This window comes from Tenebrio molitor, chromosome 1 (assembly GCF_963966145.1).
Source record: "Tenebrio molitor chromosome 1, icTenMoli1.1, whole genome shotgun sequence".
Classification (NCBI taxonomy): Eukaryota; Metazoa; Arthropoda; class Insecta; order Coleoptera; family Tenebrionidae; genus Tenebrio; species Tenebrio molitor.
This window is the reverse complement of record NC_091046.1, coordinates 28220605-28248526: the sequence shown is the minus strand read 5'-3', so window position 1 is coordinate 28248526 and position 27922 is coordinate 28220605. Positions and strand designations below refer to the sequence as shown.

The window sequence follows — 27922 nt, the reverse complement described above, 5'->3', positions numbered from 1 at the left end:
TATTTGTTGTTTTAGGAAAAATAAAATAAGTGTTGAGGAATCTACTGTATCTTGATCAAAATTTCCGTTTCAAAGAAAAACACTCATATATGCATATATATATTCTGTAAAGCGAAGTTATGTTAAAAAATTGACACACCCTGTTAATAAGTCTTGTTATTATTAAAATTTTAACGACTTCTCATAATGTGCCTTTAAAATTCAACATCGTGTTATAAATTATTATCTGGTCGACTAAAAGGAAGATTTAAATATCTTGTGAAAGACAGAACTTTACATTACATTAAGCAGCCAATAGTAATTAACGTTATAAGTCCGGGAACTCATAGTTTACAGTACGAGTTAGACGTTTAAGGACGAGGCGACGAAGGAGCCGAGTCTTGAAACTCGAAACGAGTACTGTAAAAAGAGTTCACGGACGAATGTCGTTATGTATTTTATTTCATCCTGCCTCAAATTTCGTTTGAAAGAAACATTGAAATTAATTTCAAAATATTCAACAAAAGCTCCAAATCTAGTCACATTTTAGGAACATGATTAGCAACGGCTGTTTGGCAGTTGTTTATTTTTTTGAAATAATTTTGTGCGTCAAAATGACTTCTAAAGCAAATCCTCCAGAAATTGTAAGAAAATCTGCAGAAGCCTGTGCTGAAATAATACCTAGCAAGTCTGGTGAAAGGTACCAAAAACAATTCAGCCATTTTTGTAAATGGAAATCAGAAAATAATGTGAAGAAAATTACGCAAGAGGTTATGCTGGCTGGCCTATTTTTTAGATTTGGTTTAAATGGTTGTATTATTTTATTTGTGAACTACCGTTTTTAGTCTGAGAAAGTAAGTGCATCTTCTTTGTGGCCGAAATAGTAAAATTGTTAATTTGTATTTAGATGTAGTTTTGAATAAAACATTTCTTAAAACTGAATCATTGTTATTGCGATTGTTACTTTTGTGTTTCCAGTAGCAACACTTAACCGGCGTCCGGCCGTTTTTTGCGTTTTCCCGGATTCAAACTGATGACGTAAAGTATTGAAATTTGACACAGGATGAAATAAAATCATTTACAGTTGCGGAGTGCTTCATAACATCTGTCAACATTTTCGAATTCCTTGGCCTGATCCTGACATAAATGAAGAAGAAAATGGTAGAATTTATAACTTTGCAAACCATTATGGTAAATAATGCTCAAAATATACTACATGACAAAGAAAGGTAAACAACCAGTACTTATACTTTTATTTCAATAGATTTTTGCGGGCAAATGTGTTTTGGGTCAGATAATAAATAATTAAATTTGCAGCCCTATCTATGAAGTATTCTGCCTTTTGTCCTGCGGGTTCGGTTATGGCAAGTGTAAGGAAATTTTGTCTACATTGAAAATTTTGATTTTTGAATTTTAGAAAACGTTGAAGTGTTTTTGTAAGGCGCGAAATTCCGCGAGTGCGTAGACTTGGTCACATTCCTCAGTTTAGTGACTTTGAAAGAAGGCGGATTGTAGGCTTATTAGAAGCGGGTTTGTCAGTTAGAGAAATTACCAGAAGAACTGGCAGATCTGTACGCACCATTTTAAGTGTTATCAGGCATGGACTCAAGAAGGTCGTGAACATAGGACTGGGGCCACCGGACGTCGTAGGATGACAACAGAGATTGATTCCCTGATCTTGATCAATAAAGAGGTGTTTACCTTTCTTTGTCACTTAGTATATATTTTTCCTTCAAGGACAAAGGAAAAGAGATGCGTTTACAGATACATAGTTTAATTGGAAAGAAGAAAAAAAAAACATTATTAATAGGTCCACGAAGAAAAATGAGTTAACATTGATTTACCATTTGTTGGCGGCATACTCGTATTTTATAGGTTCGACCAAGTCACTGATGGCTGCAGCTAAACTTTTCGTAGATGAAGCCAATGTTTTTTGGCTTTTTATAAGATCAACTGGATTAAAATTGTCTTGCAGAGAACTTGCGGCAATTTCCGTTTTCTTTGCCTCTGTGGTACCTGTTGTGTCATATTAGCTGCATCCATTGTAATTGGTTCTGGTTCTGTTATTTAGATAATTTAATAATATGTTTGAACATCTTCATTATCACTTCTTTCTGCTTCTATGTCTCCCACAAGGTTTATTATATCTCCGTCTATGTTAAGTCCAGGTTCAGAAAAATTTGATGCATCGTCAATTACAATAATACAACGTAGCTATGTAGTATGTTTAAAATTGGTTCTTCGATATCAGTCAGAGGTTTTTCCCTGACTGACCCACCACTATTTCTTCTTCTGGTATTTGCTTTTAGATCCCCAAAGACCTTAAAAGCATATTTTCTTCAAGACGAATAAGTAGTAAAATACACGTTCTGAGCGCTTTGGACCTTCAAGATCATTATTTAATATTGTTTTTAACCTCCACTCTCTCTAAGGCACATTCGACACCTTCCAGTGCCGCCCATTGCGGCGTTTAATAAAAATTCTGGTGGTATTTGTTCACATACTGATAGGATTCTTTTTATTAAATCATCTCTGTTATCGGCCGGAGTCAAATAGACATTGTCTTGAACGTCCATAGCTGTCTTAGTCACTTTGCAAAATTAGAATGCACTTTTATTACTGTTTAATGTTACTGCTTGATTTAAAAAAAATACATCATTTTTTAATTTCTTCTTTTTGTTTCTATGCATGAGCATGGTTGTTTACATGTTCATATTTAAAATAAAAATCTCTATAAAACTGAGCAAAAAAGTTAATAGTGCCATTTGAAAAAAAAAGTTGACTATCATTTGTCAAAAACAGAACTCAAGAACAAATATTGGATCAATTCAAATTATAGCCCACTTAAAACGACTTTGTTTGACATATCATTTATTAAAATCGGATAAGAAATAAGGAAGTTATAGCACAAAAGGTTTTTCATAATACACCCGGTACAAATTAATCAGTTCTACCAACCTTGAATAATAATACTACTAGCGCCACCTTGTGTACTATGTAGTGTAAGTCCCTTTCTTAACTCAACCAGAAATGTGCAGTGTGTTGCAAGCCACCATGAAGTTTTAGCCCAGACCCGCTAATAAATCAACTTTTTCGCAGTTTGTAATAGTGCTCAGCTCACAAAATGTCGGGAAATTACTTAGTAAAAGTCAAATCATCAAACATTCAAGTACTTCAAGGAATTCAAGAAGTTGGTTGAGAACCAGAAATCAAAGAAAATAAAAAAACCTAAGTTCAGATAATGGAGTTCAACTGAAATGAAGAACTACTTGAAGCGATGTGGTAAAGTGCATTAGGAAAAGAAATGTATATACGCCAGAACAAAATGGGCTATCAGAAAGATACAACAGGTCTATTGTAGAGAAAGCTCGCTGTCTGCTGTTTGATGCTCAATTAAATAAAAGTTTTTGGGCAGAAGCTGTAAATACAGCCGTGTATATGAAGAATAGGTCACTAGCAGCAGGACTAGATTCTGATTGTACACCCTATGAAATGTGGACGGGCAGAAAGCCAAATGAAAGTCATTTGAGAATTTTCGGAAGCACAGTAATGGTCGATGTCCCAAAGGAAAAACGAAGAAAATGGGACAAGAAAGCAGACAAGATGTATCTAGTTGGTTATTCTGAGAATATCAAAGGTTATCGTCTGTACGATCCAGAGTCACGAAAAATCATTGTTGCCAGAGATGTTGTAGTCATGAAGAATGTGAGTGACGATTCAACAACATATATTTTCATAGAATACAAAGAGCAGCCTGAACCTGAGGAGGATAGCCAGTTAGATAGCACAAATGTTGAAAATAATGTGAATGATGTGACAAATATTCCTAGTGAGATGACAAGTGAGTCTGAAGGCAGTTTGTATGAGTCTTCGACTTCGGTTGATACAACTGCTGTTGCACAACAAGACACTTTGAATGTTCCGGAGAAACGTGTTAGGCGAAAACCAAACTACATATTATGGTTATACAAACGTGTGTGGAAGAAGTGACAGGTGAACAGATTTCTCTCACTGAGGGAGTGATTGGACCCGAGAAAGTGGAGTGGCAATGTGCAATGAAGGAGGAATTGAAATCTCTTAATGAAAATGACACTTGGGAGCTAGTGGATATGCCAAAGAATGGGACAGTGGTGAAGAACAAGTGGGTGTTTAAAAAGAAATACAACAGTGATGGTGAAGTGCTTCAGAATATTGAAAGATAAAAAAATTTTAAGAAAAAAAGCTTTTAGCATTGTTCAATTGTTTGATTATACCGGGTATCAACCACCAAACCTGGCCATAGGCACATTACACATATTAAAATAATATATGAGTTGCTATGAAACATATTATTTTTTCGTCAAATTTGCCCAATAATTGAGCATAATAATGATCTGTGATCCACTGATCGTTCTTCCCTTTTCCAAATTTCAAAAGTATTTATACTTTCTACGTTACCTACATCAAAAGTTTCCTGATGGCATTGTTTGTACGGATGATAATTATAGCTGTCAATGTGACATTACACAATAATATATTTCATAGCAACTCATAATATTATTTTAATATGTGTAATGTGCCTATGGCCAGGTTTGGTGGTTGATACCCGGTACAACAGAAACGTTTAAGCATTACGTTTTAAAAAAAAAACATTACTGATATTATTACTGGACGTTGGGAGGGCTCAAAGCGTAAAAACAAATATTACATAAATAAACCACAAGTTGCAACCACAAACTTACAGTGTACAGAACTGGGCTGTAATTAATACCGTATGATTCAAAAAAATTCTGGTCAAGTAGGTCATGAAAAACAAAAGCATTAAAAACGTATGGCTTAGCTTGTCAAATAATAAATTGAACTGTCAAAAACGTCATTAATCGCCATTATAATTTTGTTCGCAAAATTCAATCTCTGAAAATGGGTTTTACTCCAGAACAAAAGATTTTTATGATTGAATCTTACTTCCGCAATTGCCAGCGAGATGAAAATGGACCGTGGGTATACCAAATTGCACCGCCCTTTAACGAATTCAGGGGAAAATTTCCAAATGTTGCTATTCTTAATGAACAATTTTCCGGGACCTTGAGGTGCACAGTTCGCACATTTCGAGACAGTGGCAGTGTTCAGCGGGAGCCTCCTGTCAGATGATTGTTCGAAAGGATCTTGGCTTGTACCCCTATAAAGTCCAGGTTGCCACCTGATTACAATCAAAGGATTGCTTATTCCAATTGGTTTAAACACTTTATAAATAACGATGAGACTCTTGACCTTACCTTCTACTCAGACGAAGCATGGTTTCATCTAACTGGCTTCATAAACTCTCAAACAATGAGAATGTGGAGTGCAGATAACCCACATTTCTTTCGTGAAACACCACTGCATCCTCTGAAAATTGGAGTATGGGTTGGTATGTCCCGACGAAGATTGATTGGACCCATCTTTTTTGAAGATTCAGTAACAGCTAAAAGGTACCGGAACAACATTCTTGATGTTTTCATTAATCAACTCCACGATGATAAATTGACTCATGGGTACTTTCAACAAGATGGGGGCTACCGCCCATACAACACGGGAGACTCTTGGTTATTTGCGGCAATTTTTTGACGATACGTTGATCAGCCGAGATCTTTGGCCTGCAAGATCGCCAGATCTTACGCCGCTTGATTATTACCTGTTTTCCCATTTAAAAAACACCATTTTCAAGGAACCTGTCCATACAATTGATGATTTGAAAATCATAATTAACACTTATATTGTGAACTATGAATTGGAACTATGCACTTGCTACATAGGGAACAGAGGGGCGCCCTGTAAACATCCGTTTGCTGTTATAAATAAACTGAAATTAGTGTCACCACAATTTCATCCTACACTAGTAGACACCTACTTGAAAGAACTATTGCATTTAGTTATCCATGGAACTCAGTGCCAAGTATAATGAAAATTCGGAAAGTGCTAAAACACGAACAACCACTACTGATGTTGAAGTAGAAGGGGCAGATATGGATGCACTTCGTGTACCCCTACTGCTACATACAGGTGTCCCAGAGTTGTGAAAAAGCTCCATAACTTGTTTGTTAAAGATATCAACTTTTACTTTTTTCTAGAAGAGAGCTACGCTTCTACTGCACATTCGGAAAATATTGCGGTGTGTCTCAATATTATAAAAACACTAAAGTTTTGTTTTTTTAAACGGAACCTACCCAGTTTGATTTTATTTTTGAATTCTATGCTAAATTATGAATCAAATTTATACAGGTCGTTTTTACTTGTCTGCCATCGTTTTTGATCAGTGGCGCTTTTTTTACCAGAATTTTGAATTGCAGGGGTCCCTTCGAAAATTCGTACCTTCCAAATCGTTGCACATAAATTAAAATGATTTACGCTGTTTGATTTCTGAATGTTTGCCGCATCTGCTCAGTCGCATATGCCTACTGCGATTTTTTAAACATAACGAACTAAAAATGTCCCCGTATTTATTATTGCACTGGTCGAAAGCTTTTTTGACAAGCTTTTGAACGATATAAGGTTTGTATAGTCGAATCTGAATATCTAGGGTGCTATCCTAAAATCGCTAAATTTGGTGCAATTTTTCCGTTAAAAAGACAATACAAAAATCTAGTAGGCCTAACAAAAGATAATCACACAATATGGTCACTCCATATATATGAATCAACCAAAACAATGTTTAACAATTAAACATTTAATTATTTTAGTGATTTTAAGATAGCACCACCCTAGATTTTCACATTCGACTATACAAACCCTTTGGAAAGCTTGTCAATAAAGCTTTCGACCAGTGTAATAATAATAATAAATGCGGGGTGCCATTTGAAAAAAATGGGTTTTTGACATTTTTAGTTTGTTATAAGTAGATAAAAAAATCACAGTAGGCATATGCGACTTAGGCCCGATTTCTGGAACGGTCCGATAACTTAATGGTCGGTTAAAGCAAGCGTTGCTATAGAAACGCTAGAAAGTGACCAATCATATTACATGATTTTTGTATTTATCGGAGAGTTAACTAACTGGCCAAATAAAATGTTTCCAGAAACCGGGCCTAAGCACGTTATTGAGTAAACAGCAGATACGGCAAACATTGAGGAATCAAACAGCGTCAATTATTTTAATTTATGTGCAACTATTTCGAAGGTACGAATTTTTGAAAGGACCCCTGCAATTCGGAATTCTGGTAAAAAAAACCGCCACTGATCAAAAACGATGGCAGATAAGTAAAAACGACCTGTGTAGATTTGATTCATAATTTAGCATAGAATCCAAAAATGAAATCAAACTAGGTAGGTTCCATTAAAAAAAAAAAACATAACTTTAGTGTTTTTATAATATTGGGACATTCTGAAAAAAGAAAAAGTTGATATCTTTAATAACAAAGAAGTTATGGAGCTTTTTCGTAACTCTGGGACAACCTGTATATCAAAAGAATCAAATTCTGAACCAGTGACGAACATTAATGCGGGGACTCATGGTATTCGCAAACAGAGCAATGCATTGATATACATATTAACGGAGAAGTACGATAATAACATGTAGGAATTTGACAAACCAATTCAAAAATTTATTGAGAATTTTCATTCATGCAAAACTCACAGTTTTCTTGTTACTGCCTCACGTACTTTTGGCAAATATAATGGAGCTGGAAGGCCAAAAATCAATAGAGGCAAAAACTTGCAAGGAGGGCGCAATATTGGATTTCAACCAACCGCTTTCGCACGGCGAAAGACTGTTCTTGGGGGAAGAAATGCCATTCACAGCGGTAGACCTACAAAAAAGTTTCGTTTGACTGACCATGCCCATTGCAAAAGAAATAATCACGACAATTTCAAAATACCCAAGCCCAGTAGAGTAGCAGCTCCACATTCTCTATCCTACTGTGTACAGGAGAACATTACTTTAGGGAAGATGTAAAGAAATAAATAAGCTCTATAAATGTAAACTTCATTAATTTTTTTAGGTACTGTTCCGATTTAAATCGCCGCGCGCTTGTAAATCTTCGCGATTTCTCTAGAACGTTCTAGAACCCATCGCGACGGAAACGTACACTTCCCCCGAAAAATATGCGCATAGAGGGGGCGAAGGCTATAAATCGTGGGAACCAGGGAAAAAGGGGGAAGTTCACGGCTGTTCGCAGTGTTGTTAGTGCCTGGGGAGAGTCAAGGGAACAGTGATCCATTGAATTTGCAGGGTTGACGAGACGTCGTAGTGAAGTTCACGAGGGTCGTTGAAGAGGATTCGTCCAAGTACCACCGCCCCAAATCGCCAAGCGGATCAACGACTTCATTACGGAAGGTTTCCGGACCGAACTCCTTGCGGATCAAGATCTCGTCAGGTCCTGCCAGTCCAGGTCGTCCCCGGACTCACCGGAAGGTCCCGAATCTACCCACCAGCTAAGTCCGGACGAAGCAGTGGTGACCCTTCAATTCTCTAGGCCGTGGCTTCCACAATTATTCATATTTAACGGATAGATTAACTTTCCACGTTTTCTATCACCTCTCATTTTTTATTGCATTTCATTTCATTTAAATTCAATGACCGACTCATTGAAAACATTTTATTACTCATTTCGTCACTGTCTCATTGGCAGTTGTATATAATCAATTTTTGAATCAAATTTAAATTTTTCGTCAAGGGCGGACACTTTTTATACACGGCTTCACCATATCAGCTGGGAGTGACCTCGTCAGCATCGACCTATCGGCGAGCACCACAATTTCTTGCGACGTTTCTTCATCGGGTTGATAAAGATCAATGACTCCAGTTGTCGACCGGCAGTAAATCCGGAACTCGCTGATGGGAAAGGGGAAGAGCTCGACATCCTAACCCTCATCAGAGGTCGGTGTAATCGTTTAGCGTCCGAAAAAGGACCCCCTTACATTTCCTGATTTGCTGTCAACGGTGTCGGAACATTTGCTTGTTGGGTTCGCGTCGAACAGTGAAGCTGGTGAGATAATTAGTCACCTTTTGTCCGGGATAAAGTAGGAGAAAATTAGACAGCGTTGTGTTAGGTTTTATTCAATTCGTGGAGTTTTTACAGATTGTGTCATTTTGTTAAGTTGTAGGTAAGTATTAGATAAGAATTGTACATTTCTAGGTTTCTTTTGTTATCATCATCTTGTCTTGTACCAACCATTTCACGTCACAATCTGTGAATAAAAAAAACTTTCTCCACGAATTGTTGTGTATGACATTATATGTTTTTGCATTTTAAAATATATTCTGAACAACTGGAAAATTAACCAGGTAACGAGAAAATTAATAATTTGATCACATACATATAATCTATTTTTTAATCAAAGAACCACAACCTGTTGATTTAGGTTTGCAATAATAAAATTTTACTAAATTTAGGTAATTTAATAATATATATTGGCTACTCCTGCCAACGCCTGTCATTTTTAATGTCGTTGAAAGTACGCAAACTCGTATCCCTCATTTAAAATTTGAACGTTTAATTTAAAAAAAGTGAGACATTTTATTAAACTCTCAAATGAAGACTGCGGTACCACGTTGCCATGAATTAATTGGACAAATGGATCCAGAGCTAAGTAATCGTCAAATTGACGATAAGCTTAGTCATGTCTTTCCGGTAATTTTTATTTTTTAATAAATTATTATTTATCTATTTAAAGTTTATTCGTTTTTGCAAATCAGGTTTTTCGTTCTACACTGATATAATGATCGCGGTGAAGTACTTAAATCATATAAAAGCAAGGGCGGGAGAAAAAAATTGGCAGCCTTCGAAGACCATTTTTTTAAAGAAGAACTTGGTCGTCAAATCCTCGAGTACAAAAAAAATTAGAACACTTTAGTTTGAACTCTCTTTCACAGTTTTCGAAAGAAGAACTCGAGTTTCACGGATCTAGAAGCACATTATATAAAATATTAAAATCAATGGGTTTCAGGTACAAATTAGAAAATCACCGTAAAATTTTAATATAGAGGCCATTTATCACAGCAAAAAGAATTAAATTTTTAACACAATATCTGCGTCACAAAGAAATGTACCCAAATAGTTATAAAATTCATTTATTTAGATGAAACGTGGATATATCAACATGGTTCAGTAAGAAAGATGTGGGTGAATGATAACATGCCAACAAAAGAATTTTGGATTAAGAAATCTGAAGGTAGACGTGATACAGTTTTGCATGCTGGTTCTTCAGCAGGTTTTTTGGATGGGTGTAGTCTCTTCTTGCTTCCAGTAATAATTACAGAGATTATCATAAAATAATGAATAGTATTATATTTAGAAAATGGGTGATTGACCAGTTAATTCCCGCTCTAGCACCGTTCCAAAGTGATTATAAAGTTGTAGTCGTAATGGACAATGCTCCATACCACTCTGTTCGCACTGAAAAGCTCCCAACCCGTTCAGCCAAAAAATCAGTACTTCAGGACTATTTAATTAAAAATGGTATAGAATTTGACACCAGTCGGACTAAAAAACAGTTGTAGGAAATCAGTGAATCTACACTCCAAAATTTTCAAATTATTTACGAAATTGATGTATTGTTTGCCCAAAATGGTATTGATGTACTACGATTGCCCCCATATCATTGCCAGTACAATCCCATTGAATTAGCCTGGGCACATTGCAAGTCTCACTACAACAAACACATAGGTCAAGATAGTGACGATAGAAACCGAGTGGCTAACTTATGGATGGAAGCTCTTGACAATTTTTCTACTGTTATGTGGGCAAACAGTGTTAGGCATTGTGACAACTTGATATCGGAGGATTGGAGAAGAGAAATGGGCACGTACACTCTAGAGAATATACCTCCCATAATAATAACACTTGAGAGCCTGAGTTTGAGTTCGGACAGTAGTGATGATAAAAATGGCTCACCATCGCTAAAACGTTAACAGATTAGAGGACGCTGCTTTTTCACTTTTTGGGTCTGAGCCTGTTGGGGTCGGAACGTGTTCGCGTGTTCCAAAGTGTAACGTCGGTCGAGCCTGTTAGCAGGTAAATGGTATCCAGTGCTTCACGCTACGATAGTATACCCTTTAGTGGGAACAAGTCTATTATTTATTATTAGATTTAGTTTTGTTATTCTCTTTATCAACATGCTGCATTACTAATACCTCTACATAATGTAATTTTTTTTATTATGACATTTTCCACTCCAGGTCAAGTGTCCAACGTTGCCAGCTCTATTTTGGGTGTAAATTGCGGTGTTGTGGTTCTTTGATAAAAAAGCAGACTATATGTGCGTCGGGACAGAAAAATAATTAGAAAATTGTATTAAATTGAAGAAATACCAAACTGTGCGATCCCGAGTGTCGGTACTATTTTAATTATACCGTTCTCATTTGAGAAATAATCGGGGGTGCACTTACAAACCATGGAGATTGGATTTCAAATTAAAAATTGAAGTTTTTTATTATTTTGTCCAAAGTGTGGCCCCTGTGCATGGCACCTGGCAATGTAACCAGTGGTTGTGAAGCAACGGGAATATATTCGTTTAATTCTTATGCAATTTCTGAAGAAGATTTTCAAAGAAAGCTAAAAGAAGCAGGTAATTAGTAACAACAAAATATTCAGATTTGATGGAAAAGCATTTTTGGGAAATATCCTGTAATATACATTTTCAAATATGACGGCTTATTCCAAACTTTTGATCATGCAATCGCATTCTGTAAGAGGATCATGCGTAACACCGTCAAAGAGCATACCTATATATAGGTCCAGTACGGCATTACATCCCGTGGAAAAAAAGAATGTACAAAATGGTACAACGATGAGTGGGATGTAATGAACCCAAAGGATTGCCACGTTTTTGAAAAAAAATTGGTTAAAAAAATTACTACATTCATAACAAAAATACGCTATTGCTTGCCCATATTATCACTATAAACGTGGTCAATATGGAAAACAAGAGGGTTATTTATTTGATAATTGTTGATGCTTTTGACAAATTTGCTCGACCAACAAAAACAGCAGGTGCACAAGAAGTTGTTGACCACTTGAATGACTTGTTTAGCATGTTTGGCACCCCAAAGAGAATTATTTCGGATCGCGGCAAGGCTTTCAAAAGTTCAACTTTTAAAGCATTTATAACCCGATACCATGTTAGGCATGTACTCAATGCTGTTGCGAGCCTTAGGTCTAATGGGCAAGTAGAGCGCTACAACCGCACGATTGTCGATGGGTTAAATACGAGTAGAGCTCATTTCATCTAAGAAGTACATAATGCGCACGAACGCGTTTTCGTCGGACAAGTCCATATTCAAATTTTTAGGGGAGGTTCAAGTCCAGCGGCGTACAGACCCATCAACCACGTGGAATCCATGCGCTCATTGTTATTTGTAACCTAACCCCGTTAGCGTTTCCGTTAGCGTTTAGAAGTGTTTTGTTCTTGTAATTCTTTCGCTGTGTATCGTTATTCAATTCAATAATTATTAAATTTGTTAGAAATTCAATCAATATAAATTATTATTATTATTATTATTATTATTATTATTATTTGGTATGTTGGTTAACAGGTTGTACACCCAAACAAAAACCAACAGTAAACAGCGTTATACAATGCAACAGCTCAAAAAGCGACTGTGTACCCGTTACGGGAAACGCTCAATTAAACCTCTGAAATGCAGGTAATCAATCTCTTAAATTGTCCAAGACTAATCACAAAAATATCGCACTCACTACAGTTGCTATTGAATAATGTGCAGGCAGTATAAAGAGGGGAACGATGCAGTATATTAGTAACTGCTCGCGGAACATAAAAAAAACGACCAGATCTAAGATTTGCCCGAGGCACATTGAAATAAATTTGGGATAACAAGAAGGGAGAATTAATAATGCCGTGTATGATCTTATATAGAAATATCAGAAAACTATCATTACGTCTCATATTGAGAGAACGCAGATTTGCCATATCATAAAGAACAGAATTAGGAGTACCTCTTGGAGGAAATTAATTGAACTATAACGATAGCGACCTCTTAGCTAATCGAATGTTTCTACGCCACTGATCATCAGCTGACTAGCGTCGTACGGTCAGATTTCGATGAGCCATCATGGACTTCTTAGATGAAATCATCTCTACATCAATTGAGAACGAACCAATTGGCAGAAAGCTCTTTAAACTGTTGTCTGGGGTATGCATAATACTGTAAATATGTAGTAGTACTGGAGTTATGGGTTGGAACTGGTAAGAGTTCGAAGGAAATTAGTTAAGGTATTATAGATTTTGTGGGCTCTATAAAATCTAGAAAATAGTAGGAAATGATCGTTATCAAATAGTGGCAGTTGACGGCTTAAAGGGGTATACCTATTAGGCATTCACGATCTTTCTGGGACCGAGTTAGCTATTACCATCTAGTGATTTTTTTGGCAGTACCTCGGTGATAACTAAATTCCATAAAGGAAATTGGCACTTTTTGTGTCAGGTTAGGTTGTTTTCAGTTTAGGGTTATATTTTCTGAATAGGTACATTGTTGGCGGATCTCTTAAATCTGATCTGTCCTTTTTAAATTAAATTAAATCGTTTAATAGAAATTTTTTATCGTATAAAATAATTTTTGCAATTTTGACTGTTCCGTTGACGGAAATTTAAATTATTTTTACATAAGTAAAAGAAGAAGATGTCGAACAGACACTGACAGAAAAAAAATGCATCCGTTGCATCACTGAGTCAGTTAGTCCAACATGAAAAGAAAAAATCATAGCCAACTCGGTCCCAAAAGGATCGTGAATGCCTAATGTGTGATATGTGCAATAACTGCAATAAGTTAGGAAATGCCATTTTTCCTCCATTAGACTGGAAAAACATACCGTGTATGAAAAAAATTGATTTTTTCTCCAACCGTCTTAAAAGTGGTCACTTTTAATACCGTTTGTGGTCACTAAAGTTGATGTTTTCGTAACTGTAGAAAAAAGTTGCGTGTTACCTAAGGCAACACTTTTACCTCCTAGTATTAAAAGTACTTTTAATACTAGACTTAAAAATTATTTCAAAATTATAAAATGAACTAACTAAAATGACTAGTTTTTTTAAAAAGTACAGTTCGAGCAACTTTGGAAAAAATTAATCAAACCCGATTTGTCAACAGCATGAAGATTTTCACTGCTATCGATATACAGGCTGTCCCAGAATGAACCAGCACAATTTTAACCACGAACTACTGGCTTCATGTAGAACTCGGAAAAAATATTAAAAAAATTCTGTCAAAAAATAAAATGACATTTAATTTTCGAGGTACAATTATTTTTTTTAATTGGTTTTAGTCTTCTACGTTGTCCCACAACCTCGTAGGTAAAATTTCGCCACATTTTAAAAATACACCCTTGTATATCATATTTTATAAAATGTACACCAATGGGGTTTCCTTGTTTTAAAGCACATTTCCTAGAGGTTACTTCGTGTACATTTTATATTATTTGAAAATAACCTCCCTTATAACCAAACCATGTTAAAAGCAGAACTTCTGGGAATTGTGAAAAATAATAAACAGCAAAAAAATATGTAATCGGGTCAATAGTTACTCAACATGGCCAGGAAGGTTTTGAGGCTCCCCCATATCATTGTCAGTTCAATCCCATCGAAATGGAATGGGGCATTTGTAAAAACTATTATGATTCTCACATTGGTGGAGATGGATATGGTGATGAGCATGTCAAAGCAATGTGGTTGAAAGCTTTGTCTACTGCAACCCCCGAAATATGAGCCAAATGAGTGGACCATGCTGAAAAAGAAATAGTGGATTGATGGGAAAAGGAAAAAGTTATTGTACGGGAAGAAGTGTAACCATTACTTTTTAGTGTGAACACTGGCGACTGTGCCTTTAGCGATACGTCTACGTCTGACGAATAATAAATGAGGCTGGGCTGAAATTCTCGGCGTTAATTTTTGTACATATTCAATTCTTAATAAAAAAAACTTCCAGTCTTGTAAGTTTCTGCACAATTTCAATATTGTTCTTGCAATTATAAATTCAATGAAATCAAATTGGGTAAGTTCTATTTAAAAAAACATAACTTTAGTGTTTTTATAATATTGGGACACCTGTAATATATACCGCAATATTCTCCGAATATGCAGTAGAAGCGTAGCTATCATCTATAAAAAAAGAAAAAGTTGATATCTTTAATAACAAACAAGTTATGGAGTTTTTCGCAACTCTGGGACACCTGTATGTTTCGGGGATTTAAAAAACCCAGATCCGTCAATCTATACGTAGACTGAAAGTCAGGCAAAAAGAGGGTCTACTGAAGTAGGATCTGCTTTACTATATTTTCTTAAAAAATATGACTTTCCACCTAATTGCACAAAATTACGATTATTTTCCGACGGCTGTGCCGGACAAAAATAATGGACAATAATCCACGCATTAATATATTGGTTGCACAAGGATACTCCAAAACATTTGAAAAATATTTTGTTGATATTTCTTGATGTAATACATTGGAAGAAGACGCGTTTCAGACCGAAGACTTCATTACTTTCATGGATACGCTGTTTGATAGTTTGAATGGGAACAATAAAACTTGTTCTCCATGCAAACCATTGAAGGTGGTGTGTCCCGAACAAGTGACAACGAAAATTTCTGACTAAGAGCGATGGACATTTTACAACAGCCAAGTTTTTTTGTCATCACAAGAAAAGTTTGGTGCGTACTCATTGCATACAAAACTTGATAAAGACTATTAAGGGGTTCCTATTTTTATGTAAAACTTTCCTGACCAAATTTTCGTATTTCTACCTCGGGGATTCCAATAAGACCCTCTGGAAAACTTTTTCTCCTCATTGGGGAGTCATGGAGTAAGGAATGTTTCCCCGACTGTAGTGCAGTTTGTAAACTCATTCAAGGCACTCTTGATTAATAATATTTCCAAATGCACAATCTCCACAGTAGGCAATTATGAGCAAGACAACTCATTGGGGGCTTTAGAATCAGTTAAATATTTTACCTTCAATCAACAATAATGAAGCGCCGAATGATTCTGCTAATATTTGGACTCATCACAAAGACCTCGTTAATCAACAAAATATCACAGTTGGAAGAATTAAAAATATAATTGATAGGGAATGGCACTCAGTATGTCGACGCTCCTTTCGCAAACTAAATGATCAACGATTCAAATTATGGGACGACTTGAAAGTTTTTTTCCCACATTTATACTGGGTGCCCCAAAATTCGCGGAACAACTTAATGAGGCAATGTCAATTCATGTTAGAAAATAACGAGTAAAATAATTAAAAAATTCTATACCATTTAGATGTGAAGATATGGAGGCCCAAAAGGTGCACCTTTGATCTCATTTATTTTAAATAATAGAAAAGATTTTGACTATTTGTCTTTTACTAGCCTATTTGTCTTTTACTGGCCTAATAATTTTGAACGATTGTGATCAGGTTTGCAATTATTTTCTTCATTATTTCCGTAGTAATTTTATGTTCGTTTTACCTCAAATAGCGTACGGCAACACGGCTTTGATTTTTCCCTCTCATTTCCAAGGATACAACAAAAATGAAATATTATTGCAGACTATTGGGATCATTGGGATGCATAGAATGTTTTTAAATGTTGCCACATTTAGTATAACGAATAGGTCCATATCTTCTACAAAAAAGAAGATTGATTTTTTTAAACATTTTTACCTGATCTCTTAATGACTACTTAACAACGTACTACTACCGTTGTTCCGCGAATTTTGGGGCACCCAGTATAAAGTGGCAAACAGATCCCTAGTGATTCCAGGTACTTCAGTTCCTTCAGAACGATTGTTCTCGGAGGCTGAGTACATTTTGAGAGACTTCAGAAATCGTTAAAAGGGTGATAGTGTAAAAAAAGTCAATTTTTTACATTCCCTCGAAACCAAAGACTGGCCTTAGATATGTACCTAATTGTAAAAGTTAAACGCTTTTTTATTATTTTTTGTTTGTTTTACAGTGTGGAAACTACTTATGGAATAAATTCAGTAATTTTAAAACCAACTACATTTGCTTAAAATTTTTTAATTCTTGGTTTAGGTATTAGGAAGGCCTATCAGAAAGAGAAGTGGGGGTTGTCATTTAAAAAAAATGGTGATGACGTTATAGCTTAAAAATGAATGACGTCATGAACAAATGAACCAACTTAAAATAAGCATTATGAGAAATAAAAATGGACCTGTTTCAGCGTTTTCGAGAAATGTCATTAGTTTTGAAATTACTGAATTTATTCCATAAGTAATTTCCACACTGTATAGCATATTGCATTTATTTTTTTGTTTTTGATATACAGGTGGTCCCGATATAACCTGCCAAAAAAATTCTGGGTCATTAGAAGGATCCAGCAAGTACAAAAAACCCCTTTTCATTAGGTCCAAAATAATGGGGATAAATTAACCCCTATCCACACCCATTCGACGCTGCTGACCACAAAAATACGTACCTACTCAGGAATTAATTGTTGGTGTTTGTAAGGATGACAGTACAGTAGACTCCCGATTATCCGAATCCCGATTTACCGAAACGCCGCGTCATCCGAAACAAAGGGAAATTTTATATCCGCCGTTTTAACCGAAACAATCTAGACGAAACTCCGTATTATCCGGAATTTGCACGTGCACTTCTTAGAATTAATAAAAATTTCGTTTTTGTGGGAATTAACTTCCGAATCTCATTTCAGATCTAACAGAAATGCATTTTAAGGTTCATTTGTTCAGGTTAAAGTTGACATCACCATGAGCAACATAATAAAGTGTAAACGTGTTACTAGTGTTAGGCAAAATGAACTGCCATTACGTCTTGATAAAGAAGAGTCATTGCAAAGTAGCGTTGTCAAAAATGATTGTGTTCGTATAAGCACTGTTTCCGAATGGAAAAAAATCACAAAAAAAATTGAACAGTGCTGTATTTTGTGTATTAGCATCCCCCGCACTACAGCGAAAGTGTATGAAAAAAGCGAGTACAATAAAATTGATGAGACTTATCAGTTATTAATCAAAGAGAACATGAAAAAAGCAGTATATTAGTATGTACTGTATTTTAGCGGTTTTTTTTTTGTACAAAAACTCCGTATTAACCGAACTTTCATTTATCCGAAAAGGCTCCGGTCCCGACTGTTTCGGATAATCGGGAGTCCACTGTATCTAAGCAACATAGATACCTGAATCGTTTATGACAAATCTCAAATCTGACATTAAACTAAATCAAATTGATGACATTTATTGAAAACGTTGTACACTGTGTGCGTTAATTCACTGGTAAAAAGCTGGTGCTTATTTAGGTATAAAAGCTGATTTTGTATACTGAGATGAATGAGTAATAAATAAAGTGGTGTTCCTCAATCTGTAAATAAATGTAGAGGTAGCGTGTGCAAAATTGTGGAAGAACTGTGTAATAAGAGTATCGTCTTAATTGTGCTGAAATAGCCAAAATAATGTATTGAACACATTTATTTACACTTTACGTATTTGTACTTTCAACTCTAACTGAGAATATCTACTGACTAATGAGAGGTAAACTAGACTAGAAAAATTCTTTTATAATAAATGTTCTGTGCGCCTTCCGTTAGCATTTAAGCACATTTAAGTACGCCGGTTCCAATTTTCATAAACAGAATTCAGCATTTCTGGGTTTTACGAATCTGGTTCGCGGCGTCTGTTACGCGTTTCTGGAGTTGGCCTTTTGTATTTATTTCAACTTCGTATACCAAATCTTTCGTGTGGCCCCAAAAATTAAAATCCAGAGTGGTTAAATGGAGGATCGGGGACGCCATCGTACTGGAATCAGTTAGAACCAACCTCACATAAATGCAGATGTAGCTCCACAAAAGTACAACGGGACGGAAGGACTCCTTCAGGAAAACGCTCGCCGTATGGTCGCCTTGCCGGTCTTGAATTACCAAGTGTTTCACCATAGAGTAAATGCAAATCGGCGTATTCTTGTTTTGTGGATTTCATAACTTTTTGAAGGATTCGCAAATTTAAAATTAAACTTGACAAATGTCATAGGTGTTACAGGTACCGTTGCTAAAAAAATTGCAGCCAAATAACCAGAATTACCTTTTCAAAACCGATTAACTCATTAGCGTACAGCAAATTTTGACCAAATTTTCAATTATTTTTATCTCGAAAACGAAAAGACTTTTATTAGAAACATTTTTTGTGTACGAGTTCTACTCATCGCCACCTATTACTGGATTTCTTCTGGCAGGTTATATCGGGACCACCCTGTATAATCTATTCCATCTTTAAAAAAACAGTAGTTTGCCATGCTTTAATTATGTTAAATTGGCAGTACTGAGGAAAGTAGTAGTTATATTTCATTTCATGTTGGTTGTAAACTTTTTTTAACTAAATTAGAAATGCTATGTTGCAAGATGATTCTAAAACAAAAAGTAAATAAAGTCATCAATAAATGTAATTTTGACGTTTTTCTAATTTATTTTAAATTAGACAACACAAAGTAATAATTTAAAGAGTTTACTATAAGTGTAATGCCAAAAGTTGTGTCTTTCGAGACAAAACGTAGTGTGTTGAAGTGCTACAAACATTTTAAATGAGATAGACCCGATCTAAGTAGCGATGCGATTGATGGACATCTTCAATGTGAGAACAATGAATTTGTATTAAATTAAATCCTAAACTGTATACAGTCCAACTTCGACAATTCGGACACACTCTGGTTCTGTGTTAATTTCTTTTAATACAGTTTCAATCGATTCTTCAAAAAGCGTAGCATAAGTATGGCAACATTGTGACTTCAAAATTTTCAAAATTCCTAACCAAAGTTTTCTTCAGATATACAGGATGAAATCTGTCAGATTGTCATGGCCAAGCATCGTTTTTTTAAAGTTAGAATACATTATACCTACATGTTTACGTATTATTTTTTTTGTATTTACAATTTACATGGAATGTTACATTTATTTTGTGTTTGGCATACCTCCGAAAAAGGCAAAATTTACAACGAACTTATAATTATAAATCCACCAAAAATTTGAAGAAGAAAACTGGAAGAGGTCCAACAAGGTTCGTATATTTCGATAGATTAGATGAGTTGCTTGGTGAGAAACCAAATAATAGCAATCCACATTCGATTGACGTTGCCACAATGCAAGAGGTGGGCTATGATAATTCTGCTACTATTCCAAACCCAGACGCTTACGAAGAACCCAGTAACACAATAACACCATCAAGTAAACGAAACGAAGCAATTCATCAATAGAATTGCTCAAAATAAAAAATATTTATTATTTAAAAAAGAAGCCGCCTTAGAAAATAGTATATTAAAGTATGAGTGGATAACAAGGTCTTTAAAACACGCGCGAGTTTTCGGGCACGACGGCGTAGCCGGAGTGCTCGAAATAGAGCAAGTGTTTTAAAGACCAGTTATCCACGAATACTTTACGCTATTTTTTATTATACCTGAAATACTGGAAATAAATTACGCACTAAAAACTTAGAAATAATTTTTGTCGTGATAAATCGAGAGAGCATAAGGCAGAATATAGCCTAAGGGAGTCCGTTTCGGTTCAGGGACGCGAGGGTCGCGGGTTCGATTCCGACCCAGGGCGAAATTTAAAAAAAAAACAAATAAAAAAAAGACTATATTCTGTCTCGTGATTCGGAAGTCACGTTAAGCCATTGGTCCCGGTCTATTGAGTTGGTCATCATGCCCCTCATAGATTTGTAAACCAGTCCTAGACTGTGTAACAAATTTTTGCTACTATAGTTACGAGAATTGTTTACGTTTTTCTCGCGTTCACATCCACGTCTACGTCCGTCGCAAAAATCGAGGAAAATGGGTGAAAAAGAGATTTCACCCGATATACAAGCATAGGCCGAACAAGCGGAATCAAGAATAATACCGGCGAAGTCAAAAGACGCATATATCAAGGAATATGAAAAGTTTGTAAAGTGGATGGAACTGAAAAAAGCCAAAATTGTAGATGAAACGTTGATGCTTGCTTATGTGATGGAAATGGTAAGTTGATAAACAGATTAAATCGTAAATTTTATACTTATTTGACTTTTTTTCTCAGTCTAAGACATATAAATGTTCAACGGTTTGGTGTATTCATTCAAAATTGCAGGCAATGTTAAGATTAAAAAGTGGGATAAACATATCAAAATATAATAAGCTACATGCATTTATGAAAAGTTTGAACAAGGGGCACGAGCCAAAAAAGTCTTGGGTGTTTACGGACGAAGATTTACGAAAATTTTTCATTGATACTCCTGACGCTAGCTTCTTGTTTTTAAAGGTATGTGTATGAATTTTCTCTAAAAAAAGTCAGATAATGCTTTCAATTTTCAGGTTGTCACCATTTGTGGAATTTTTGGTTCGTGTAGGAGACAAGAAATGTGTGATTTGCGAATGTCTGATGTTAAAGAAGAAGGTTCTATGTTGGTGGTCAACATTCGTCCGTTAAAAACTGACAAAGGCCGGAAATTCGTTATTGTAGATGATGACGGTGGCATACCATACGTTCAGTTGTTTAAAAAGTATCTTTCTCTTCGCCCAAGCAATGTTAACACCGACAGAGTATTTTTAAAACATGAATCTGGCAGATGTATTCGCCAAGTTGTAGGAATTAATACTTTCGGAAAATGTCCCTCTCTAGTAGCGCGTTTCTTAAAGCTGCCAGACCCTGACAAATACACTGCTCATGCATTTAGGTAGTTTACAGTCATTCTATAAATAAATTAAAGATTAACAATGGTATTTTTTCAGGCGGACGTCTGCTACAATTATGGCAAATGGCGGAATGGACATAGATAAACTTAAGCGTCAAGTTGGTTGGAAGTCTTCTACAGTAGCAGCGAGTTATATTGAAGAATCCATCACAAACAGGACGAAGGTATCAAAACTCATCGCTGGAATGGTCAGTGGTGAAAATACTAGTGTCTCAGTTGCTGCTAAGGGGGAAATAAACTACGTGTCTAGACCATCTACATCACATAATGTTACTGAAAGCCAAAGACAAAATCTGGAGCTAATCAGATTCAGATATCTAATAATGAAAATTGTACCTTGAATTTCTACCTTAATTAGTTATGTTGTTATTTCAATAATTTATTTTCAATAAAGATAGCGATGAAGTTATAATGTTACCTATATACCTTGTTTCCTTGACAACCTTTAAAACTCGGCGTGCTTGAATCGCCTGTTTTCGCACGCTCAGGCGTGCTTAAAACGGCGATTCTGATGCAGGTATAATAAAAAAAAATTATGTGTGCCTCACCCATATAAGCGCACGGTTGAAGTGAAACTTCTATCGTCTTCGTTAACCACGCGAATTGAAATTAATGTTATATACATTCATGTTTTTTTTTTTCATAATAAGTCTCCGTTATTAATTATTATATCTAAAGGAGGGAGAGCCGGTGATACTTTTGGATATTTAAATCAATAGATATAAACACAGTCGGAATAATTTTTTCAATAATGACTTTTTACATGTCAAACATACAATGACACTATTTGAACGTATAAACATTTGGTAATATATGTAGTATTGATAATATCAATGTACCTAATCAAGAGATACATTCTTAAACCATAAGCAATCGCAAACGTGCAAGGAGTTGTCAGTAAATTTTTTGAGCACCTTCATGACGGATTATATAATTTGTGTATCATAAAATAGCCTCGTTAGGTTGCTCACAAATCAACGAATTAACAATGTTTGACGCAAATTGTTACTAGTAGAAGATGATGAAGTCGATGGATTATTTATATTCGAGGGTTCTTTTACTTCCATTGAATTCCTTCAACATAAAAAAAAATCACTTGTAAGATTATAATAACAATAAAAAGACGTTTACGGTTTTCATTAATATACTAACTATCCAAAAAATCCGAACACCATGAAAATGACAGAATTTTTTGATAAAACTTGGTAGACGTTTTGCTGTCAGTCTAACACATATCATATCAAATCCGTGGTCAGTAGAAAACAGAGATAGTCGTGCTCAAGGTTCTGGACGTCCTAGACGAACCACAGACAGAGAATTTCTATGCCAACGATTTATCGTCGAATAAGATCTTGGGGCCTCCACAGTTACCGTCCTCATTTGGTTCTACCTTTGACCCGTGAACATCGTCGTCAAAGGCTAGACTGGTGCCGAGAAAGAATCAACTGGGATAGGGAATGGAACGTGGTCGTCTTCTCGGACGAATCCAGATTCTGTTTGGGAATGCATGACGGACGACAGAGGGTCAGAAGATTACGTGGAGAACGGCGCAATCCAGCTTATTCTGTTGAACGGCATGTGGCTCGTACCGTAAGCGTAATGGTTTGGGGGGCGATTTGTTACGGGAGCAAGTCTCCTCTCATTTTTATTCAGGGCTCAATGAATGCCCGGCGATATGTTCAAGAGGTGCTACAACTTGTTCTTGTTCCGTATGTTCAAGACATTCCAAACGGTCTTTACCAACAAGACAATGCTCGACCACACATTGCACGTGTTTCTTTAGAGTATCTGGAACATGCTAATGTTAACTTCTTGCCTTGGCCGCCACGTTCACCGGATTTGTCACACATCGAACATGTGTGGGATATGATAGGACAAAGATTAAAAAATTTAGCTCGGCGCCCCCAGACTATACAGCAATTACGGTACGAGATTCAGGTTATATGGGATGCTTTGCCTCAGGAGGAAATTGATAATCTGATTCGGAGCATGCCAAGACGTGTGGCAGAGTGCGTAAATTGGCAAGGAGGTCCCACGCACTACTAACGGAAAAACAACTGAATTTCATGTTTGACTTCTCCAATTCAACTCGCTTTGTTACCTTATTTTATTTTTGCTTATTAGAACAGTTGTGTTAAGTTTTATTAAAAAATGTTAACTTTTTCTTGGTGTTCGGAATTTTTTGATAGTTAGTATACAGTGAGCGGCAAAAGTATGGAATAAATTCATTAAAACTTAAACAAATTTTTTTTCAAAAAAATATTTTAACAGGTTTTTTGTTTAATTTTTAATGAATTTATTCCATACTTTTGCCGCTCACTGTATGTTGTTTATATTCTTGCCTGCGATTAGCTGTAGTTTTTGAGCCCCTGGGTCAACCAGCACCTTATCTTTTACCTTCATGTTGACTTTAAAGTTTCCATTAGGGTGACCAATCGTCCTCCTTTAGGGAGTAGAGTCCTCCTTTTGTACGTTCTGTCCTTCCTCGAAAAGTGTCCTCCTACCTGTCCTCCTTTTCGATATTTTAAAACTAATCTGTTAATCCTGCCTCCTGTTAGGTCATGTGACGGTACAGTTCGGAAAGAGCCGATTATGAAACGCATGCGCAGGGCACAGAAGAACTTTACGATCACGTGCACCCTGCACGTGTTTCGCACCATCGCTTTGTTTGACTTTGTTTACTAAAACCTATTATACTTCGTGTTTACTTCTAACACTAACGGAAATACGAAATTAGTTCTTTCGCAGTGAATATTATACTCGGGTAAGTACAATTTACGTTTTATTAATTCATTAATTCACTTTTATTATTATACAACCCTGTTTTCAACACAAGTGTAAAATAAAATAATTTAAGGGATGGAAAAATCAAGAAAGAGGAAATGCCACTTCAACAATCAATTGAAAAAGGAATTTCCATTCCTCATATCAAAGAGAAACACCATTGTTTTCTGCAATATTTGCAGAGAAGAATTTTGTATTGCAGTTGGGGGCAGAGCAGCTATAACGAAACACTTGAACACCAACAAACATAAGCAATCATTAGATGCATCAGCTTCTAGTAGTAAAGTAACTTTTTTTTTTTTTAATTGCCATTCCCGTTTTTTGCCATACGGCTTTTACGGTACCTTTCGGTCGGCCGTTTTTCCAATTCATTTTCCTTGTTCCTTTGCCTATCGGTGATGCGACGGGGCTCCGGGCCACTTTCCCCGGCCACCCACGCCCATTCCACCTCACATTCACAGACATACACAACAACATTTATACACCCATGGGCACCCTTCCCGACGGGACTCGAACCCGTGCTGACCTCGCGGTGGTGGCCGAAAGAGTGTTGATTCTTCCTTCCACCACCCTACCGTCAGCCCCTGATAGACATACACACACATCCATGGCCGGGCGGAGGTTCCTTCCTTTGAAAAAATCGTCCCCCTTCGGTGGGATTCGAACCCACTAGCATCGGGACCGCGACCTCGGAGTACTTTCTCCGACAGCCATGCGGCCACCGAGCCACTAACAAGTTGACAGTTCTCGTATTGAGGGTCATTTACCCGAGAAGCATCATACCTCCCCAAGTAACATTTTTTTTTTTAACTTCTATAGGGTGGTAAAATTTAAAAAATCCCATGTAGGTATAGTTTGTCCAGCGAAAGATTGGTTGACATAAAAGCCACTAAATTCTACGTAGAGAAAGGAGTAGCTAGTGCACATAAAATTTGAAACATATCCTTCAAGCAGTAACATTTTTGCCCGGAAATTATACTCTAATTCTAGTAGTATTCTAGTGCATTTTGTGGAGTTGGGTTAATTTAACACAATTTAAAATCTCCCAATCTCTCGCTGGACAAAGTTTATATTATAAGTTTATTTTCCGAATATGCAGTGGAAGCGTAGCTATCATCTAGAAAAAAGAAAAAGTTGATATCTGTAAAAGACAATTATCCGTAATCCCAATACAAAATCATAATCCTTATTCTGTATCCTTTATGCCACCATTATCCATCCTTTAGATATCGATGTATTGATGACAACAAAGCCACAGATGGAGCTTCGCAAAAAGAACGAAATGTTGCATGGCAATGGATCGTCCAAGAGTACAATGCGATAGTAGTTTCTGCCCCAAGGAGGGTAAAACAGCTAAAAATCTTATGTTCAAATTTGTGGAGAATAGCCAAAAAAAAAAACAGTAGCTGAAACAAATGTAAGTAAATAGGTACCTACTAGTCAAAGTTTAATTTTTACATATGTATGTACATTTTTAGAAAAGAAAATTTTTGGACCAGGAAAATGAGAAATTTGATGTGGACGACGAAAAACGGAGGATAAGGTTTGCTTACAATGTAACAACTTAATAAAGGTTCTACCTCTGATAATATTTATTTCAGAAAAACAGTCTAAAACAGGTGGTGGACAATATGAGGCTCAACTGTCTGAAGTAGAAGCCCGAGTCTTGGCAATGGTGTAAGTACAAGCTAAGCCATTGGCAAATACACTGCCCCAAAAAAGTTCTGGATATTGCTGTTTGTGAACAAGAAAGGAAGAACAGGGATCATAATCGATACTAATTCTAGTAGTATTCTAGTGCATTTTGTGGAGTTGGGTTAATTTAACACAATTTAAAATCTCCCAATCTCTCGCTGGACAAAGTTTAGTTATTTTTCATACTCTGTTCAAATTGTTTTATTATTGCTCAGCACGTTTCATTTATTTATTAATTTTAATTATTTTTACTTAAACATGCCCAGTAAAACAAGATACTTAATAAACCTCGAAGTTATAATTTTCACCAAATTTTACAGTAGACAGCGTTGCCGATAATCGTTACCGAGGACGTTAGTGGTTTTTTGATTCTTGAATGGACTATAAGAATAATGAGTGTATTTTTTCAAATGGACCCCCTATTTATTATTGCACTGGTCGAAAGCTTTTTTGACAAGCTTTTGAACAATATGAGGTTTGTACAGTCGAATCTGAAAATCTAGAGTGCTGTCCTAAAATCGCTAAAGGAGAACGCACACTTTATACAGGGTGACTGACAAAAAACCTTTGACGCTGTATCTTCCTTATTCTTTATCCGATTTGAATAAATGACACATCAAATGAAATAGTTCGAAAAACATTTCATTATTATCTCATTCGATATTTTTTTCGACATCTATTTTTTGACAGACGATAGCCAACTTTTTTTTTTCAAATTGCACTCTATATATTTTTTTATTCGTTCTTATAAAGAATCTTCTTCTGAATATTTTTACATTAAAGGAAAAAACAAAAAATGTATTTTAAATGAAAAAAAATGAAAATCAAAAATCAAGTTATCAAATTTGTAAACAATACAAAATCTATTCTAGTTGTTCAAAATGTCCTCAATGCTATTGCAGACACTGCCGATACCTTCTAGAAATACCCACCTTTGCATTCAGTAAAAAAATTCGAGGTTTTTCCTGACATACTCGCACTATCTTTTTTCTTCTCTCTCTTTTTGGGTACCTGATGGGGTCAAATAAATATTGTCTGGAAAGTTTCGAATGAATATAAAGAAATCCAATTGATTCAAACCTGGGGATCTAGCAGGCCATCGAATAGCTCCATGAGCACCCATTCGTCGTTCACCAAAATTATTTAAATGATTTAAAAATACAAAATTCATGCGTGCATTATGTGGTATGGCGCCGTCCTGATGAAACACGACTCTATTCAACACTGCTAATGGTATCTCATTCAGAAAGTTGCTTATTTCGATTGATAATCAATAATATGATATTTTGTTTGATTGAGACTGCTATCAATAAAAAAGGGACCCACTAGTCCATTCTATCTCCAAAAGTGCCACACCACACGTTAACACTAAATAGTCTTTGGAAATTTTCTTCCACAGCAACATTATTATTATTATTATGATCAAACTGATTTGACAAATGAATATTCAGAGCTTACTTAGTCATTTCGAGCATTTAAAACAAACTTCTCTCTTGTTTATTTTGGTCACTTGATTTTTAAATTTTGTACATTTACTCTTTGATTTCTTGACTTTTGATTAATGAATGGGTATATAGTTGACTCAAGTTGCAAAAAACCACTTGCCATTTGCAACAGCATTTTTTTCATATTTTTGAACCAAATAAAGGCACAAAGGGACCAGAAAATCATAGTTTGGATTGAATATTTTCCATATAAGTACAATTTTAAAGTAATTTCAATTGACTGATGCCATAAAAGTGCTGTTGCAAATGCAAAGTGGTTTTTTTGCAACTTGAGTCAACATTAGTTCTTTGCATTTTTATATTCAGAAGACGAATCTCTACA

At 35.8% G+C, this 27922-nt stretch overlaps 3 long non-coding RNA genes across 3 annotated transcripts; 2 read left to right on the top strand and 1 right to left on the bottom strand.

Moving 5' to 3' along the window:
- The first annotated feature begins 19955 nt into the window (after nt 1–19955).
- On the top strand, nt 19956–21793 carry LOC138122275 (uncharacterized). Its single transcript, XR_011156413.1, has 3 exons — nt 19956–21183; nt 21237–21598; nt 21654–21793. It is a non-coding gene; the product is annotated as an uncharacterized lncRNA (long non-coding RNA).
- LOC138122276 (uncharacterized) lies at nt 21493–22033 on the bottom strand. Its single transcript, XR_011156414.1, has 3 exons — nt 21953–22033; nt 21669–21889; nt 21493–21614 (listed from the first exon to the last, which is right to left on the bottom strand). It is a non-coding gene; the product is annotated as an uncharacterized lncRNA (long non-coding RNA).
- A 3769-nt stretch (nt 22034–25802) lies between these two features.
- LOC138132246 (uncharacterized) lies at nt 25803–26154 on the top strand. The gene is made up of 3 exons (XR_011160034.1): nt 25803–25817; nt 25879–25943; nt 26002–26154. It is a non-coding gene; the product is annotated as an uncharacterized lncRNA (long non-coding RNA).
- The last annotated feature ends 1768 nt before the right edge of the window (nt 26155–27922 follow it).